This window comes from Schistocerca americana, chromosome 2, assembly GCF_021461395.2.
Source record: "Schistocerca americana isolate TAMUIC-IGC-003095 chromosome 2, iqSchAmer2.1, whole genome shotgun sequence".
Taxonomy (NCBI): Eukaryota; Metazoa; Arthropoda; class Insecta; order Orthoptera; family Acrididae; genus Schistocerca; species Schistocerca americana.
Window position 1 is genome coordinate 515956683 of NC_060120.1, and position 19259 is coordinate 515975941.

The following is a 19259-nucleotide window of genomic DNA, read 5'->3' on the forward strand; positions in this document are numbered from 1 at the left end:
ATTTAAATTCAAGATATTAATCCTTATTCATCATTTTCAGAAAACAATAACGTGTAAAAGAAATAAGTTAAACAAACCACAGTGGTTTACTATGAAATGTAAAGTTCACCATCGGAATGAACGAAAAAAAATGCAATACTGTGTCGTGAAGAGTAAATGGATCAGAATTACCAAGCATTAACAAGAATATACTATACACACCGTATAATAGCAGTCTTAACTAATTATTTTTCTTTCAGAATACGAGGCGATTATTGCAGGCTGTGAGACAGAGCTACACATGTTAATTTTAGTGTTGAAATATGCTAGAAGTAAGAAACTCTATACTATAGGAAGTAATGAATGATAATGAATAATTGTATGAAGTAAATGGTAATATGAATATGAATAATGAAGTGTCTGTTTTTTGCAGATGATAATAAATGATGATGAATAGTTATATGAAGAATATGATAATATGAATAATGAAGTTTTTCTTTGTAGATGATGGTAATGATGAAGTTATAGTAATATGAATAATGAAGTTTTTCTTTGCAGGTGATGATAATGATGAAGTTTATATATTTTGTATTATTAAGAGATGCTATGTAGTTATTTAAGTATTTGTTACCTTTCATTTTGACAGTATGTCTTATGTCACATAGTATAAAGACTGAATCTTTTGGGAATGACAGCTATAGTACATACATATTAAGTACACGTTTCATTACCTGTTAATTCGAAGTTTACTTCTTTTCAGCATAATATGAATACATTTCTTCTTTCCGCTCAATAATCCACTTTGTATTTTTTCTAGGAGAAGCTTTTCTTGATACTAATATGCTATAAGCACTTAAATTATTAGATCTGTTCTAGTACTTGCATTTTTTACCCAGTTGTGTCTATCATTTATGAATGTGATCACATATACTGTACTTGTTTCATAACCTTGCTACAGCTGACTCATGACGAATGACGTTATTAATCCTTGTTTGCAGCAATAAGTCAAAAGCAAATATTTTCATGCCCCAGCAACTATCGATCCCAATGCAATGCATTGTTAGCAAAAAAAACTAAAATTACCAGTCCCAACTATTACCAGTATACAACTAAATAATGCTACCAGTTTAAGATACACTTTTAGTCCTAAGTATAATGCAAATTTTTCTGTGTATTGATTCCATTATGTCTATGAATTATTGGACTACCGACCTTGAGTAATAGTTCCAATGTCTTACATTTTAAATATGTCTTATGTCACTTACATGACATCATATATAAACACCAGTAGCTTGATGCTACACTCAATAGCTCCAGTTTTGAATGATGACTTGGGAATAATACTGAATAATGTTTTGTAAAACTATATGAATACTTTGTAAATGGCCAATGAGTGCCAATAATTACTGCAATCAGATGAGTTATGAACAGTATTTTGTAATACTCAATACTTGCTACATGTTTAGTAACTGGCCAATGAGTGTCACTGATTACTGTAATGAGATGTCTTATGATGCCAATGATCACCGTAATGAGATGACATGATGCCAATAATTACTGTAATGAGATGAGTTATGAATGATGTTTTGTAATACTGCATAAATGGTATGCCAATGATTATTATAATGAGATGACTTATGCATAAAAGCTATGCCAATAGTTACTGCAATGAGATGACTTATTAATAATGTTCTGTTAAATTCAGTAAATGCTATGCCAATAATTACTGTAATGATGCCCATAATTGCTGTAATTAGATGACTTATGGCTAATGTTCTGTAATAATCCATACATACTACTTAAATGCCTGTTTAAATAGCCAATGAACGCCAATAATTATCCAGATCGGTTCATACACTAGCGTAATTCTATGATGACTAGCATAAGACTTAATGTATCCTTCACCTTGTGACCTAATTACCAGCAATTACTGCAATATCCGCATGTCCTGTCCATCCTCATGATCATGGAGCACTATATTTGATTTGTGCACTAATTCTACGCTGGTGTAAGAGTATGGGTTCTACAAGAATGTAGTGTTGACATACCAAGCTGTCCACCACCTTGAACGATAGAGATGTTATTATGGTCCTACTGTTTGGTGTACCTAATGTACTACCAAACTGATAACATACAATATTAATGCAACATTTCAGTGTCTTGTCTGCACTGATAAATACTTCAGGGAAGAGAACTTCAGATTGTCTCACTTGGTGTTGTGCTTCTGTAGAAAGATATGGACTTTCAGTGCAGCTACGTGCAACCTACTGTGCTACAGCCAAGATGCTATCCTTCCCATTCCTTTCCTAGTTCTTGTAAAAATGATAAACACTTTTACAGTGTGTGTGCACTTTGTCACTTCTTAATGTATTTAGTTCTTGTAAAAAAAATGCTGAAGGCTTTTACAGTGCATATGCACTTTATTTCACTTCAGTTCTTGTACAAAATGCTAAAAACTTTTACAGTGCGGGTGCACTTTATTTCTTTTGTTAATGAATTCAGTTCTTGTAGAATGCTAAAGACTTTTACAGTATGTGTGCACTTTATTTCATTTCTTAATGTATTTAGTTCTTGTAAAATGCTAGAGACTTTTACAGTGGGTGTGCACTTTATGTCATTTGTTAATATATTTTGTACTCACTGCATATACATTTTGTCATTTCTTAATATGTTCTGAACTCAGTGCTTGTGCACTCTATTTCATTTCTTAATATGTTTCGTGCTTATCAATAATGTATATACTCTGTGACCGTAGACTTAGTTAACTAAATAGATTATAGAAAAATTTGTTGCTAGTGCACTTGAGCAGATGTAATTTCGATGGGTTACTCACGCGCTGCCTGCGATACGTAAGCTATAAGAGAGTCTCAGACCAAAGGGCAGTGTTGACTGCAGTAGGAACTGCGTGGTAGTAAGAATAAGTAGTTGCTAGCGAGCAGTCGTGTGTATGGAGTTGGCTGGGCCTGTCGTGGCGGAGCGATGGCGGTTCCTGAGCTTTGTAGTATAAGGTAAAAGCAGCGTCGCGCATGTGTATTATTGTTATATCATGTCCCAAGTAAAAGTTTTAAAATAAATCTCTTAATAATAATTTTTTTATAAAAATTAACTTTTGACAATCATTCATCTCAATTTAAAGAATTTACTAATTTCTCCAGTCCATGGTCATCCCGATTATTGTAAAGAAAAATCAGTTGTTTCCTTTTATACATGACAAATCCATCGGCCAACATTGCACTGGGCTGTGCCAGAAAAATTTATTATAGGAGCAGATATATATGCGTTATCCGGCGACTTCGTTGAGGTAAGAATTTTCAATTTATTCGGTATGATTTTTCAGGGCCATGACGCAGCACTGCTGATGTCCAAAATTTACCAGTTTAAATTCACAGTCAATTATTGAAAGGTTATAAGTGAGTCATAATTTTATTGGGAAATTAGTCACATTTTATTATTGATAGGTTACGCAATTTATTTATTGGGAGGTTACACTAAATGTCAATGTTACAGTTATATTTCTTACTGTTGGGAGGTTTCAGAACTTTTCTGTTGGGACGTTAAAAGGTGGTAGAGGTTGAGGGAATTCTGACTGCATAATGGTGCATCACGGACATCCTACGTCCTCATATTTTAGCTCTCATGTGACAGTCTGGTGGTGCCATTTTTCAACAAAACAACACTCGTCCAAACTTGTTACGTTTTTCTGTCAATTGTCGGCATGATGTCCAAATATTCCAGTGGCCAGTAAGATATCCATATACGTCCCCGATACAAAAACGTGACACCGACTTGGACGTCAGTTCTCTCCAGGTGTGAGTATCCAGGACAACAAGAACAAGTTACGAAACTTGTATTCCAACTTGTATCAGGAGATGATGACGTGTTTCCCAACCGAATCGGTTTACGTGTCCAGATTATAGGCGTTGCAACGTCATACTGATAATTCGGTCCATTCTGTCAAGTTATTCCAAAATTTGAGTAGATTTAATAATCACTGAAATAATATCACATACCGGTACCCCCTCAATTCGTGAAGTTTCATTTCGTTTACTTGTATTCTTGTAGAGGCATTACTTTTTCTGTCAGGTATAGTAAAATACAATAAAGGCAAAATATATTTATGTATGATTTGCAATATGCACTACATCAAAACAAGGTATGTGTTAGTATACGCTGTTCTCGGTGAACTTGTAACCTCGACTCCTCTATGACAATCGGAGATTTCCTTAATACTCACTATTTTTATTCAGCACAGCACCTTACTGGCGATGAAGTAACGGAATAACGCAGATGTAACTGTGCCGCCATCGATCAGCGATAATAGGGGCGCCAACGAGGAAACGTCATTCACAGTTTCTTTCCTATCATTACTAGCTATAACACGGAAGAAAATCCTATGCGATCTTTCAATGTCAAAAGATCCGCTCCCAGGCACTACTCTATGTGTATCACACATCTCTATTAAACCACTTTACGCTATTCCTACCTCAGTTTGTTTGATGACTGACTAACAGCAGATTGAAAGAACAGAGACCAAGGAGCTGGGAGTGGAAGGAGCAAACACCCCAAAAAAATATTTAGCTTCAGAAACAGTGATATTGTATGAAGACTGCGTTGCAGCAAACGTACAGAATTTACACAATATTATTACTGTGAGGCTTCACACAAATTAAGCGACACCAAAATAAATTTACAAAAGGTGCGTCGTACAATATGCACCTAACCTCGGTCACCATGTCCTCAGTATCTGAAATACTTGAAAAAATTTAATAAAATATGAAAATAAATAAGACGTACAAATGACAATAAAAAGCTTCAAGAACTATCAATTACAAAAATATATCAGGTAAAAGAAATTTCAACCTAAAACACAATAAAACAAACAATGATAGAAGATCCGAATGTAATAAATTGTTTAAAAAATCTTATCTTTAATTTGACAGTAGAGCTATCACTAACACAAATCACCACCAATGGCAAACAGTCATGCAACATGCCAGGCAGATCGAATGATACTTCATTTAATCAATTAAAAATTGTCGCAAAGGTGTAGAATGGCGGATGATAACTCTGTATATCTGATAGGATATAAAAGTCAGATCTGTAATGTTTTGTGTGATATATGGAAGTAACTGACTCTTGCTGGGGTGAACAACTTGGCCACTTTTTTTGACAAGTAGTGTATCCACTTTTCCAGATCGGAGACTGTATCGGCATTAGTGATACACAGAAGAAACAATCAAACTAAAATAAGTAACAAGGAACTACTTCCGTAGGCCAAAAGACGTTACTTAAACATTGAAATTGTACACGTTATTACGCTTCATACAGATGAGGTAATAAAGTAATATAAATGAATAGCCTTACGTCATACAGCCGGCTGGGGTGGCCGAGCGGTTCTAGGCGTTACAGTCTGGAAATGCGAGACCGCTACGGTCGCAGGTTTGAATCCTGCCTTCGGCATGGATGTGTGTGATGTCCTTAGGTTAGTTAGGTTTAAATAGTTCTAAGTTCTAGGGGACTGATGACCTCAGAAGTCCAATGGGGCTCAGAGTCATTTGAACCTTACGTCAGACGACTCAAAAAAAAAAAAAAAAAAGTAACAAGCTTCTTCTATCAGTCTCATTGACAACAGTGGCGATATGTATGGGAACTCATCTGATCACTTCTCGGCAAGCAGCAGAGCTGTTCAGGTCAAAGCTATCCAATGGCCATACCTTCCCCTGCCGATTTTACTGTTAATAGGTAACACACATGAATGAGTGCGTTATATATGAGACACGATCACAAATGTTTACTAAATGTTTTGAATGTCACTTTTCATTTACTCATTGCGTTGTATGACAACAGCTTGAATTAGATTTGATATTACTTGCTTTAAACATTTACCAGCTTTGAAGATGAAGGTCTACATAACGCGCATTCGCGAATCAATGTTACTTCGGTTTGACATTTATACCAGAGCAGAACGTCGGCGCTACTTGCTCACGCTCGTGAGTTACCGGCATTGAAAGACATACAATAAAATGTTGCCTCTCGTTTCTAGTAACCCTAAAGTGACTGCATTACATATCACTCTGACCCTGACCTAAGCTCACAGCCGAATTCTCCATGTCAATAAAAATGAAGCATGTCTTGAAATACTATTGTCTCTAAGTATTTTAGTTTGTACTGAAGATGAAATACACACTCTTAAGATGCTCTCAACTTTGACGTTCTTGGATTCTGCACTTTGCTGCTAGAATCGTGTTGTTATAAAATACGGCTGAATACCGCGGTCGATACGAAAATCTGATTCGGGACGCATGCGGCCCGCAGGCCGCTGTTTGACGACCACTGGCATAAAGCAACGCCTTTGTAGAAAATCGTTCCATAAGCTGATAAACGTCTCATACAGGTTTCTTCGTTTAATAGTTTTCTTTCCCCACCCTTAAAGATAAAGTGGACTCTTTGAGACATGACCCACTAAAGATTCAGCTACATTTAAGCCACATACCAGGAGAGGTCTTTGTGAATATTTGGGAGCGAATTTCTAGTTCTCCAGCTAAGGGAATCTCCCAGAAACCTTGTTTATAACCGGCAGCTAGATACGATTTTTAATTAAGCCTGGCAGAATATTACCAAGGCAAAATTATGGAAGCCTAGTGTATACGTGTTTTAAGTTTTTCAATATGCAGAATAAAGCTGACGACTTCCTCGTCATTTTCAGTTTAACTACGCCGCTGCCAGACTCAATCGATATGCTCGGTATTTACTGCATAGCAGTATATTCTGTATTATACGTCGTAGTGAAAATAAGACGTTGCGAATAATTGTTGCTGGGGCCTCCGTAATCTTCGATCGCAATTAACGCTAACTAGTTTTGTTGCGTCTGTGTGATTCTATAGCTTCCCCATGGGTACTTTAGACATCTAAATATAAAATAAACGAACTATACAGATATTTGTTAAAAGTGAAGTATTATTCTGATAATAGAAAATGTGATGAAATCTGTAATTAAACACTTAGTAAACAATTTCGATTATGATCGCTAAAGACTAATAGAAGGATGTGTAAAAGAAGAAGCCAACATGTAATAGCTGGCTGCTATCATTTAATGTATATAATCATGCCGTAAGTCGCTCGGGTTCGTGTTCGTTTTGGCTCTCTTGGCCACTGTTTTGTCGTTTTGTTCGCTTGCTATTGATGTGATATGTAATAGTGAATTCATGCACTTAAGTCTGTTATTCTGTTAAATTTGTTTTATTCTGAAATAGAGACTTAACAGTAAATGTGGTTACATGTTTTTATTTATAGAAATGTAATTCTCATTTGTCACATTCTTGAGTTCTCAACATTTTTAGCATAAGGCCTGTGGAGATGAATGTGCGGTCGCTGGTCTCCTTGTTGTCCACCATTATGGGGAAATTTTAATTTTCAGTAATTATTTATGGAACAGCGCAACCTACAGCGCACAGACAGTTACATTACAATTCCACAGGAGTTCTGAGATCTGACTATCACATATATTTTTCTAGAAAATTTATAGAACTGATTGTAAGCGTATCGTCATATCGCTGGCTTGGTTGCGGAGTATCTTTGCGGGCAGCCGCGTCTGTCGAGTCGAGCGCGGGACACGGAACTGTTATGTTCTGTTGTGTGTAGCTCTGCATGTGAGGCATTGTTAGTACGGAAATTGAAGTGTCGCTGCAAGTGCTATTACAGTAAACTGATATAATGAGCAAATGAATCAGGGGAAAGTGCGCCAAGAAGTAATTAAAATATGAGCAGTGCCGCCGATAACGTGTTTGTGGATCCTCTCGTTGCGTGTCGTGTCGTACAGTATCAATCATCCGCGCCGTGTTCGGTCTCCAAGAATTAACTAACGTGAATCAGTAATACTATTTACCACAAAGAGAGCATTTAAGTGCCAGTGTCTCGTAGCGAGCGTGAGGACGTGCGTTCGGTCATCGCGTTCCTCATTATCAACAATCAGCCGCGCCTCGACGGTTACGCGCACGCTCGTACAAGTGAGAACTGAGAACTGAAAAATTAACTTTACGACCAGTGTTATATCATTACTAATGTGAAGGAGGACTGATACGAAATATCTGTGTATGCGTGACGAGCGTAAGAACTTTTGTGCGATCATTCGGCTTTCGCATCATCAACAGTCACCCGCGCCGTGTCGGTTACGCGTATGCTCGTCTGAGTGATATTGTGGACTGGTAGTCATCTATTAATTGGGATAAACACTTATGAATGCGATTTGCCTTAATCGTCTCAGAATATAGTTGTTCATACCAGACGCCGAACAGTGTTGTGCTTTGACATTGAGTGGCTTCCCTAAACCCGCGTGCAGAGTTCGATAGATAATTTCAGGCAAGCCAGCTGTGGAGCAAAATAGTACGACCGCAGCGGGATTACCAGGTACGTGGTGTGGACATGGCGCACGGTCAAGGAACGACAAACAGTTTAAAGGTACCCTACCCCACCCATTTGTACCCCCGGGCGTGTTACAAGATGTAATTAAGACGTCCAGAATCGATAATGGCTTGGCTCAAGGCTTAAGGTAAAATAATAAATTCTCCGTTTATACTGGTGTAAAAGTGAAAGATATTGAACCTTATGAACATTACTGATTTATGAGGGATATTTTGCAGTACTGAAACTGTGTTTTTGTGGTTTTATGAGCACGTAGGTACAGACGCTGAGCGTCGCGAGATTTGTTTTCCTTGTATGGACAGATTACATTATTTTCACTTGTACCAGAATATTATTAAAGGCATAACCTTCACTTATTATCAATATATGAATCACTGAGTACAAAAGTAGACAGAGAATGCTTCTGTGGCCCATGTGTACTAACAAGACCCCATGCAATTACTTTCACGTTTATAGACGAAATATTAAACTTCCTGATCTTGAAGAGTGCACAGTCTTTAAACATTTATAGCGCGAACCACGCAAAACCATTTTGGGTCCATAACAATAATAATTTTTCCTTCCAAAAGACACTAATTAACAAAGAAAATAATATTTTGCAATAAGATACTACAGTTCCATTTTCTTCGACAGTTTTAGTTGTTATCCTGTTGAAGTGAATGGCTGTTACTGCTGAAAACTCGGATTTTTATAGAGAACTACCGCGATAAGTTCACTAAAAACAGTTGAAACAACAAATCCGTGCCGACCAGTGTGACCGAGCGATTCTAGGCGCTTCAGTCTGGAGCCGCGCGACCACTACGGTCGCAGGTTCGAATCCTGCCTCGGGCATGGATGTGTGTGATGTCTTTAGGTTAGTTAGGTTGAAGTAGTCCTAAGTTCTAGGGGACTGATGACCTCAGATGTTAAGTCCCATTGTGCTCAGAGCCATTTGAACCACTCAACAAATCCGTAGCGAAAGAAATAATGGTTAAACAATATAAGTAAATTAAAACTATATGTCACACAGTGACACGGAGTGAATTTTCACTAGAAGCTTGTTCGACATGTGTTGTTTTTCGTTGATTTGTTCGTATCAAAATACATACTATCCGTTTTCACCAGTTAGAGGCTACGTTAAGTCACGTGACTGGTAATTTTTTAGTGGACTCCTGCTCTTGAGTAAGCCTTTCTTTGCGTGTATTACTTCAGTTTCCTTAAGATACATAGTGTATTTTGTCTAAATAGTGGCTCAAAAGTTAAGAGTGGAAGCCCATAGCACTCTTTGCGGAGAGAGAAAAAGAAGAGTTAATACCTGGAAACGAAACAAATCCAAGACTAAGCGGTTCGTGCTGGGTCTACTGTGTCACGTATTAATACATAGAATATTTGTCGTTTACCTGATAATATTTATTATCATTTCCATCTGAATAACATAAAAAGCGTTTAGCTCGTTCACTGGTTATCTTCGCAACGGCTGCGAGTTTTGGCACAATCATTGTCAATAAACGTGTTCAGTGTGGTATATGTGTTCGTGCGAAATTGTGAGCATGGCAGAAGATGGTAATATCTCACTTGAACCCAAAATTTTAAGATAGCATTCAGCGTTAGTGGATGCATAGGTCTACTAATTTTAATTTTGGTTGATGTACCGAACGCCTTGGTCAAGGAACAAAAAAAAGCATTCCGGTTTCAACAGCATGAAACGGTATGAGATACACTTGAACCTAAATTTAAAAAATCTAGGTCAACCTTTTAACGTAGCGTGCTTCGTGGTGTGTGCCCTCTGTCCAATGATGTGTGCCTCGTAAATTGTGAGTGTTTGTCGAAACAAAGTTGAAGTATGTTCTGCCATACACAAATGCGAATGCTTATACAAGTCCTTTACGAAATTTTGTAACTTCTCTGACGAACGATATGAACTATCCCAATTTCTGGTGACAGAAGATTCATATGTAAATTTTGAAGTAATTACGGCGCTGCTTCATGAAGAAAGTTTTAAATGCCGATCGACAACAGAAAACCTAAGGGCTCCTCGAGTTGCGAGACCCATGGCTCGACGCATCATTAGGGAAAGTAAGAAAAGGTCGTGACAAGCATTTCTGGACTCCATCAATCGCTTCACTTCTTCTGAAAAAGTGTGGGAAGCCATGCGGAGTATTTCCGGCAAACACAGTCGTTTACCAACACCAGCAGTGCTGAAACAGGGGTGTCTCCAAACAATATCCGGAGACATTGCTCAGACGATGGCCGAGCATTTTGCAAATACTACTGCCAACATAAGCCAGGATCCGGCGTTTAATCGCTACCGTACGACTATAGAGAGGGGGAAATTGGACTTCAGATCCAACAGTTCTGAGGCCTACAACTCCCCTTTCTCTATGTGGGAGCTTGAGTCGGCACTGACTGAGACTCGAGGCACTGCACGTAGTCACGACCAAATCCGGTACTGAATGCTTCGACATTTTCCAGTGGCGTCAAAGGCAGTTCTCTTCGCATGTTTTAATCTCATATGGCAGATAGCCAACTTCCCCAACTCGTGAAAGGAGGCAATTCTGATACGCCTCGTCAAACCAGAAAAGGACCGCACCTGTCCAAGTAGTTATCGGAGTATCGCGTTAATGAGCTCTGTAGGAAAGAGCATGGAGCGAATGGTTAACCGTCGTCTGGTGTGGGTGTTACAGGCCGGGCAACTCAGTAGCAGCTCTCAGTGTGGACTTCGTAGATTTCGACCTATTGTCGACAATCTGACATTGCTGGGGACGGCTACTCAGAAGCTTTCCTATGTAAAAATCACTGTATTGGCATCCTCTTCGATACCGGTAGGGCGCACTATACTGCTTGGAGACTGTATTCTCGCACAACTGCATCAATGGATCTTTCACGGCCACCTTCCGATCTTTACACGGTCTGTCCTGTCTCAGTGATTTTTTAGGACCCGAGTTCGTGACACGCTGTCAGGTCGCTTTGAACAGGATAATGGTGTCCCTCAGGGCAGTGTTTTGTTACCCTCTTTGCCATGGCCATAAGCAGTATCGCATCTACGGCAAGGAGCCCTGTACAGCGCTCCTTAATTGCGGACGATTTTGCTGTTTTCTGTTCCTCCTCCACTATTGTAACAGCGAGCCGTCAGTTGCAACTTACAGTGCGGTGGTTAGAGTCATGGGCTGCAAGGACGAGTTTTCAGTTTTCTGCACATAAGTGTGTGTGTGTGTGTGTGTGTATTCGTTTTAATCGTTCCCGTCGTATTTTTAATTTACCTGTCTTGCATGTGGAGGGACACTATCCTACATTTTAGGTACTCAGTGAGGCTCCTGGGTCTTATTTTGGACACTAAATAGTCGTGATTGCCACGCCCTAGAGAGAAAGCCAGAACCCTGAAGGCACTGAATGTCTTAAAGTTCCTTAGCCAGAGTCTTACAAAGCAGACAGGGCGCGTCTCCTCCAATTGTATAGGGCTTTCGTGCGTTTGCGCTGGGCTACGGCTTTACCGTGTATGCATCGGCGAGGCCCTCTTAATTGAAGATCACTAACGCCGTGCTTCAGGAGGGGGTTCTGCCGGCCACTGGTGCTTATAGAACTAGTCCCATACCCAGCTTATGTGCTGAGGCCGGAGAGTCGCCACCTACCATCAGGTGGGAGATCCTCATGGTGCATCAGGCGTTGAAGTTCCTCGCAGCTCCGACTTCATCCACACACTGTACTGTTGCTCATTCACCTCTAGAACGCCTTTTCTCCAACCACCCACGAGCCACAATGCCGTATGGGATCCGCGTGTAGCGTATGCAGGAGTCACTCGAAATGGAGCAAATACGACCCCAAATTCCAAGGTTTTAACTGTCTTCCTCCCTGGTTACCGGAGAGGCCCAGACAGATTTTAGATCTGATGCGGCACAGGCGAGATTGCACTCCTGTTTCCGCTTTTAACGCGGTACTTTCTTACATTTTATCTGAACACCACGACTGTGTTCGCTGTTTTTACAGATAGGTAGGAACAGGGGGATTCTATTGGTAGCTCTGTTGTTTTTCCGCATCGTGTCCTCAAGGTTCGATTGCCTCAGGTCTTTACTATCTTTGAGAGCACAATTATATGCAACCTTGTGGGCAGTGGATCAGATGAGACGTTCTTCCACTTCTAAATTTCTTGTCTGTTCCGATTCTCTGAGTGCCCTTCACACGCTGAGAAGTTTGTACCCAGCAGATGAAGTAGTTCAGACTATCCAGGAGTCCTTCTCCACCTACAGTGACTGGGGACGGATGTGTCTTTCCGCTGGGTACCAGGACACATAGGGACTGCTGGAAACGAAAGGCGGATATAGCAGCCAAGGAGGCGTGCCTTGATCATCAGGTATCTCAGTGTGCCATCCCCCTGCATGCTATGACCTCGTTGTGTTGCAGAGCCTTACGTCGGTTGGAGGATGAGTGGCTGGAAGTGACAGACAATAAGCTCCTTTTAGTGATGGCCACAACTTCGCCGTGGCGTACCTTCTTCCAGCCACGTCGATGGAACTAGGCCCTCCTCACTCATCTTCGCATAGGTAACATCCCTACGACGCATGGCTTCTTGCCTCCAATGTGTGCCACTTGAGGCGTACAGCTCCTGTACGCCACACTTTAATGAACTGCATTTTATTTTCCCACCAGTTGACCGCTATTGATTTTCCGACGGGTCTGCAGTCTATTTTAAGTAAAGATCAAACGAATTTCGTTACAGTTTTAAACTTTTGGGAACGTCCAACGGTTTTACTATTTTTTTGCGGGGGGGGGGGGATGGTTTTAATACGTTCACAGCGTAACAGGCTCGCCCACATTTTAAGTAAGCGTTCAGCCAGTGACATTTTCCTGTGCCTTCCTTTTATCTCTCTTGCAGTTTCCCTTGTGTTTTGGTCTCCATCTTTTAGGCTTTCCTGTTGTCTTATTATGTAAGATCACATTTTAATAGTTTTTTCCACATTCCTTTCCTTTAAGGTGTGTAAGGGTGGCTGATGACCTCGTCGTTGACACACACACACACACACACACACACACGTATGTAAGTGTATAGTTCTTACTGTTGGACTGCCTTTGTCTTATAAAGCACTTTTCGAAAACAAATGTTTACACCAGTAAACGAACAAGGGAAGAAGGAGATTTAATGTTTAACGTTCCATCGACAACAACGTCATTAGAGGCAGAACACAACTTGGATTGGGGAAGGATCAGGGAGGAATTCGGCCGTGCCCTTTCAAAGCAACAATCCTGGCAGTCACCTTATGTGGTGTAGGGAAATCGTTAGAAACCAAAATCTGAATGACCCCATGGGCAACTGAAACGCCACCCATCCGAAGCGAAGAGAATCCCCGAAAAGGATACAACTGCCCCGAGACATGCTTGAGATGCAACGGTAGTAAAAGCTACTTTATTTTACAAATGTACTCCTCCAATAGCAGTTTTTATTGAATATATATGGAACATATCGAATATATATGGAATAAGACAAGCAACTCATTAGGTACACGCTTCAGGTGTTATCTGAGGAAGACAGCTACTTACATCGCCGAAATATCACTCGAGAACGACGCGAACATCCGGCAGAGGCCCTTATAATATTGTTATGCCCTAGAAACAAGGGAAAATTCTCTGGGATATACACTTTAATTCAAACTTTAAAGATATTAGTCATGTATATTATGCGTTTTAAAAACAAAATTGCAAAAGTTAAATGGATGGTCATTTATGTACTATATTTAAACAGATTGGCCCCAGTACTGAACCTTGTGGGACTTCAAATTCAGTTAAATCAATAGATTTTATTGCTCATTCCAGCTCAGTTTAGATTATTTCCTGAGGAGATATTTGACAGTGTGACCTGAACTGATACTGGCCTACATGCAGTAAATAGAAAACTAACTATATAACTAATAAAGGAAAGTAAAAACGCAGTTTCTGGCTACAAGCAAATAGTACAAACCAACTCTGAACAATTATTTTTCTAAAGACATAGATTGTAGACTGTAACTTATCCCAACAGTGTTGAACAAACCATCTTCAGTTTTATATGAAAAAAACTTAAGTACTAGTAACATTATTTAATATATGCTCTAATGTTCATGTGTTACTGAATTCTGTCCTCATCAATAACCTCAGTCACCATATTCACATATTTATGAGAAATGTTCTTTCCACAGATATTTTTAATTTGAAGAACGTTTATATAAAATATCTACAATGACGTCAACCAAATAATCGTTTTCTTCATGTGGGCTACCACAGCTGTATATTTGTTAAAGGACATGTTGATGTTTTTCAACTCGGCTGTTTTTCATAGATATTCATGTTGTTATATCAGACAGCCAGCGCCCAGTAACGAAATCGAGCACGTTTCCTATAATGTAGCATTAGCTGTGAAGATAATTAGTACTACGCACAGTAAGTGTTCTGGTTTTTATTCTTCGCTTCGCTTTCTGATCAGCTATATTCGCCATTTAATAACAAGATAATTGTGCAGCACATCGACACCTACTGCACTTGAAAATGGCCTGTAATCCCGAAATTGGAGAATCATGAAAGTTACAAGGGACAACCAAATAGCGTCCGTTTCAGGGCGTTGCTGCATGGTATACGCAATGTAGCACGAGTACTATGCGGGTATGTAAGCACCGACATGTTGGCAATGGATCAGCGGCACTGGTGTCTCTCCAACGTGAGTGCATTAAATGCGATAATGTGCACTATTACGACGTTATTACCAAGTGCACCCGAAAAGAACCAACGTACTGCTGTTCTTTTCTTGGCCGCTGCAGAACAAACACCAGTATACACCCATCGGAGAATGAAGAACTTCATATGGTGCTGTAAGTCTATCGAAAACCACCGTAGTGTAATGGTGCGCCAAGTTCCGTGCTGATTGCGATTCGACAAAAGACGCCGGTCGATCTGGGAGGCTAGCCACATCTAACTGGGGAGACACTCAGGTAGTGCTGTATATGTCTGATAACTCCTCATGCGGTTATCACGCCTTCGGTCCCATGAGAAAGGGATTGAAGGGTTGACGATTCCTGTCGGACGAGGGTGTGCAGAGGCTGTTACGAACTTCTTCATGCAGCAGGACATGGTATTTTACCAATCAGGTATCATCAACGTAGTGCGTCGGTGGGATGATCGCGTCGATGGTCATGATAATTTTTCCTGATTGGCATACGATTTCGGGACTGTGCGTCCTTCGAACGAAAACTTTGTGATCACCCCTTATGACAATAAACTGAAGACTTGTGAAAAACCCCAACTTACTCTTTAACAAGCAAATAATAAACACACACACACACACACACACACACACACACACACACACACACACACAAACACGCACGCACACACGCCTCAGTCCGATTCAACGCTCTTCCCACTTCGCTTGGCGGCCCTATGCAAAAATCTGAGTGCGGACTGTGCGCCTATATTCACGTCCAAACGATTAATTGTCGACTAACTGTTATCACAGGGAACCGTGATTTGCAAAACGCCAACGAATCGTGTTTTCTTGCCACAGAGTGGTCGGAAAGCCGCTGTGCACTGAATTGCAAACTATGGATGTATAATATGCCTATGTTGGGAGATCTAAACAAAGTTGGCACAACACCGGCTGGGAGAACTATTTCTCATCGATGTCCCATTGATTTTTAACTCCTTTTATTTATACATAACATTTAACTGTTTGGTTAAGCTGACGAGCTTTTACGGCGGCGGATGGTATTTTTCATATTGAACATGTACTCTCGGGTTCTTGCCTGATCCTTCAAATTTTTCCAGACAGGCTCGAAGGGATGTTGCTCTGCAGTCATTTTTCTTCTACGTCTGGAGACTTCCTCTGCTGATCACCTCCTGATTGCCAGCCAGAATTTCACGTACGGCAGTGGGTCAAATTCAGAAAGAGAATGTCTAGTTAAACTGGTGAACTAAGTTGGAGAACATCAAATCAGACACATGATCTACCGAAAGAGCAGTTCTTAAAAGGGCTACAATCTCAGTCCTGGAGGAAAATGAGCGTTTGCATTCATCTGTTGGTTTAGCACTAGTATCTGAAGCACAAAGTAGTGGCAATAGATCACGAGGCTTCCTTTCAGTATTTCTATATTCCTTGAACTCCCTGATAGCTCTTATAATTGTACTGTTATCTGAGATTCTAAAGTGTTTACAGAAATGAACTGTACTTTCTTCTCCACAAATTACATCTAGTTTCTCGCGGCATGTAGATGGACTTATCTCTCTTAGGTCACAAAGACCATTATAGCTACAACCGTTTTGTAAATCTTGGTTCATTCTGCTATAAGAAAACTGAGTTGCTAACAATCTTAATTCTAAATTGGCAGCAAGGTTGCTGTAAAACTATCCTGAATGAATGAGTTGTTTTTTATTGGTTCTCGACAGAGGCGCAGATTTGAATATGCATAATTTAGTCATACTGTCAGCTACTTAGGCATAACGTTAAGGATTTTCCTGCAGTGACTGAAATACTCTAACAATTCTTTTTCTCATTTTATCTGCAGTTGGCAGTTTCATTTCCCTCACTTGAAGATCACATGGAAGATCAGCTAATTCTATCATGCATCCAACATTATTCCTAAGTCTTCTACAAGCTCTGCGCTTCCTAAATATTTTCGTAAACGAGAATATTTACCTCTTCCTTCTTGATTTCTCGTAGCATCATCCTCAGCCATGAAAAAAATGGAAATATAAAATCACAAAGTTTCTTCATAGAGATTGTTGGGTTCTTTTAGTTGATGAACCTATTGAATTAGAAACATATTACCAATATGCTACATTCGCTGCCCCAGAACATTTGCACTGGGGTTTAGTTCCCTTTGTTTCTTAGGAGACTGACTGTATAGAGCACACAGTTTTTCTACAAATAGCTGAAAGTAATGTGTTCGGTGGACTTTACTGATTAATCAATAGTTTATTGTCACACACAATTAGTGTCTTTAAAAGAGAAAAAAACAGTCTGGGTTGCAAAAGAGAGATTTATTAAATCTTCCCAAGTGACGAATTTCGCCTCACGTGTCAAGATTTAATAAACCTATCTAGTGTAACAAAGACGGTTTTATCTGTTGTAAAGGTAAGTTGCGGTTGGTGCACCAGTGCCACTGCTGTGAAAATGGAGTGATTTTAATCACAACTAGCGTCTTATTTTTGCTTAGTGTGGTAGATTCATTTATTACCACACTTATTTTCCGTTTGTTTTCTGTAATATGTTTCATGATCTTTTTGCGCATACTTTTAGCGACACAAAATGTGATATGAGTGCAGGAGAAATCTGTCTGGAAGATTCTTCCCATATTGAGCCCGTTAAGTGACTGGAGGTGTATGTCAACTGGCTTGTCAGCATAAGGTCTCTGATATTTTGGATTTTGTAAGCTGTTCTAAGAAAAAGAGAAGTGGTCTCAAGTTCATTTTGTTGCATCGTTAAGACTCCTTATTTCATGTACTGCTTTTTACTTAATACTATTTTTTCTAACGCAAACAATGTGTGATTTACTTAATTTATGTTCGCAAACCTTTTCCCTCAGTCTCTATTGTAGAGTTTTTTCATCACCTCCGTTACAATTTATTTCGCACTGCATCCATTCTTGCGAAATGTGAAGCCCCAGAGGCTTATTAGGAATAAAATTTGCTTCTTAATATGCCTTTCATCCTATGTTATCTCTATAAATAACTAGAAAACCAAGCAATGCTTCGGAAATGATAAATATGTACAGGAATTGTATATACTTCCCAATCTCCCTCGATCCCCTCTCCCTGTCCATCTCTTCCTACCCCCTCTCTTCGTCCATCTCCTCTTTCACCTCCTCTGTGTCTTCTTCACCTCCTCCCCCTACATCTGTCCACCTCCTCCTCACCCCTCTCTCTGTTCATTTCCTCCTTTTCCATGTCCATTTCCTCTCCCCCCCCCCTCCTCCCTATCTCCGTCAATCTTCTTCTGGCCCCTTCCTCTGACCTTGAACCATGTTATTGTTATTTCCAATGAAACGTTGATTGGTGATTGAAGTCCCTTAAATGAATGAAAATCGGTTGGGATCTTTGGTATGCGGGATATGAAAGACTTGTCTTGTACTGGTACTGTGCTGGTACTGTGAGGTTATTAACTTCAATGACTGTTTTATATGGCTTTAATCTGCTAGCGGGTAAGATTACGAAGTTCGGACGATTCAGATTTCGTAGTACTATTCTACTCATAAGCCGATAACCCATGAACATAACTTTCCAGTTTTATGTTAAAGCCGGGTGTGTGTGTTTGTCCTTAGGATAATTTAGGTTAAGTAGTGTGTAAGCTTAGGGACTGTTGACCTTAGCAGTTAAGTCTCATAAGTTTTCACACACAGTTGAACATTTTTTTCTGTTAACACTGACTGCGAGGAAGAAAACAAAGCAGCACATTGTTGTGTTCATAATTTTTGTTTACAATTCTGTAGAGAAAGAATATACACAGGAGAAACAATTTGTCTAATGATTTAAACACCCAGCTATAGTTGTTAAAACTGACTGAGAAAAGGAAACGAAACAACATATTTTCGGAGCATAGCATAGAACAACATGTTCTTTCTCAGTTTGTTTTAATAGAAAACCAGTACACTTTTGTTTAAGAAATGCAACCTATGTCCATCAGAATGTATATTATTGTCTGAAAATCTGAAGTCGATAACGATCTTTTCGTGATTTTCGCTAACAGCTTTTCCGCGTATTATGCATACATTATACAATAAAGACACGTAGCCTATGTCCGTCCAAAAACTTATCAGAGTATTGCGTAAAAATTTTAAGTTATTCGGTCTAGAACGCTTACAGAAATTTTTGCTAGTAATGTTTTCCCTTAGACACACACACACACACACACACACACACACACA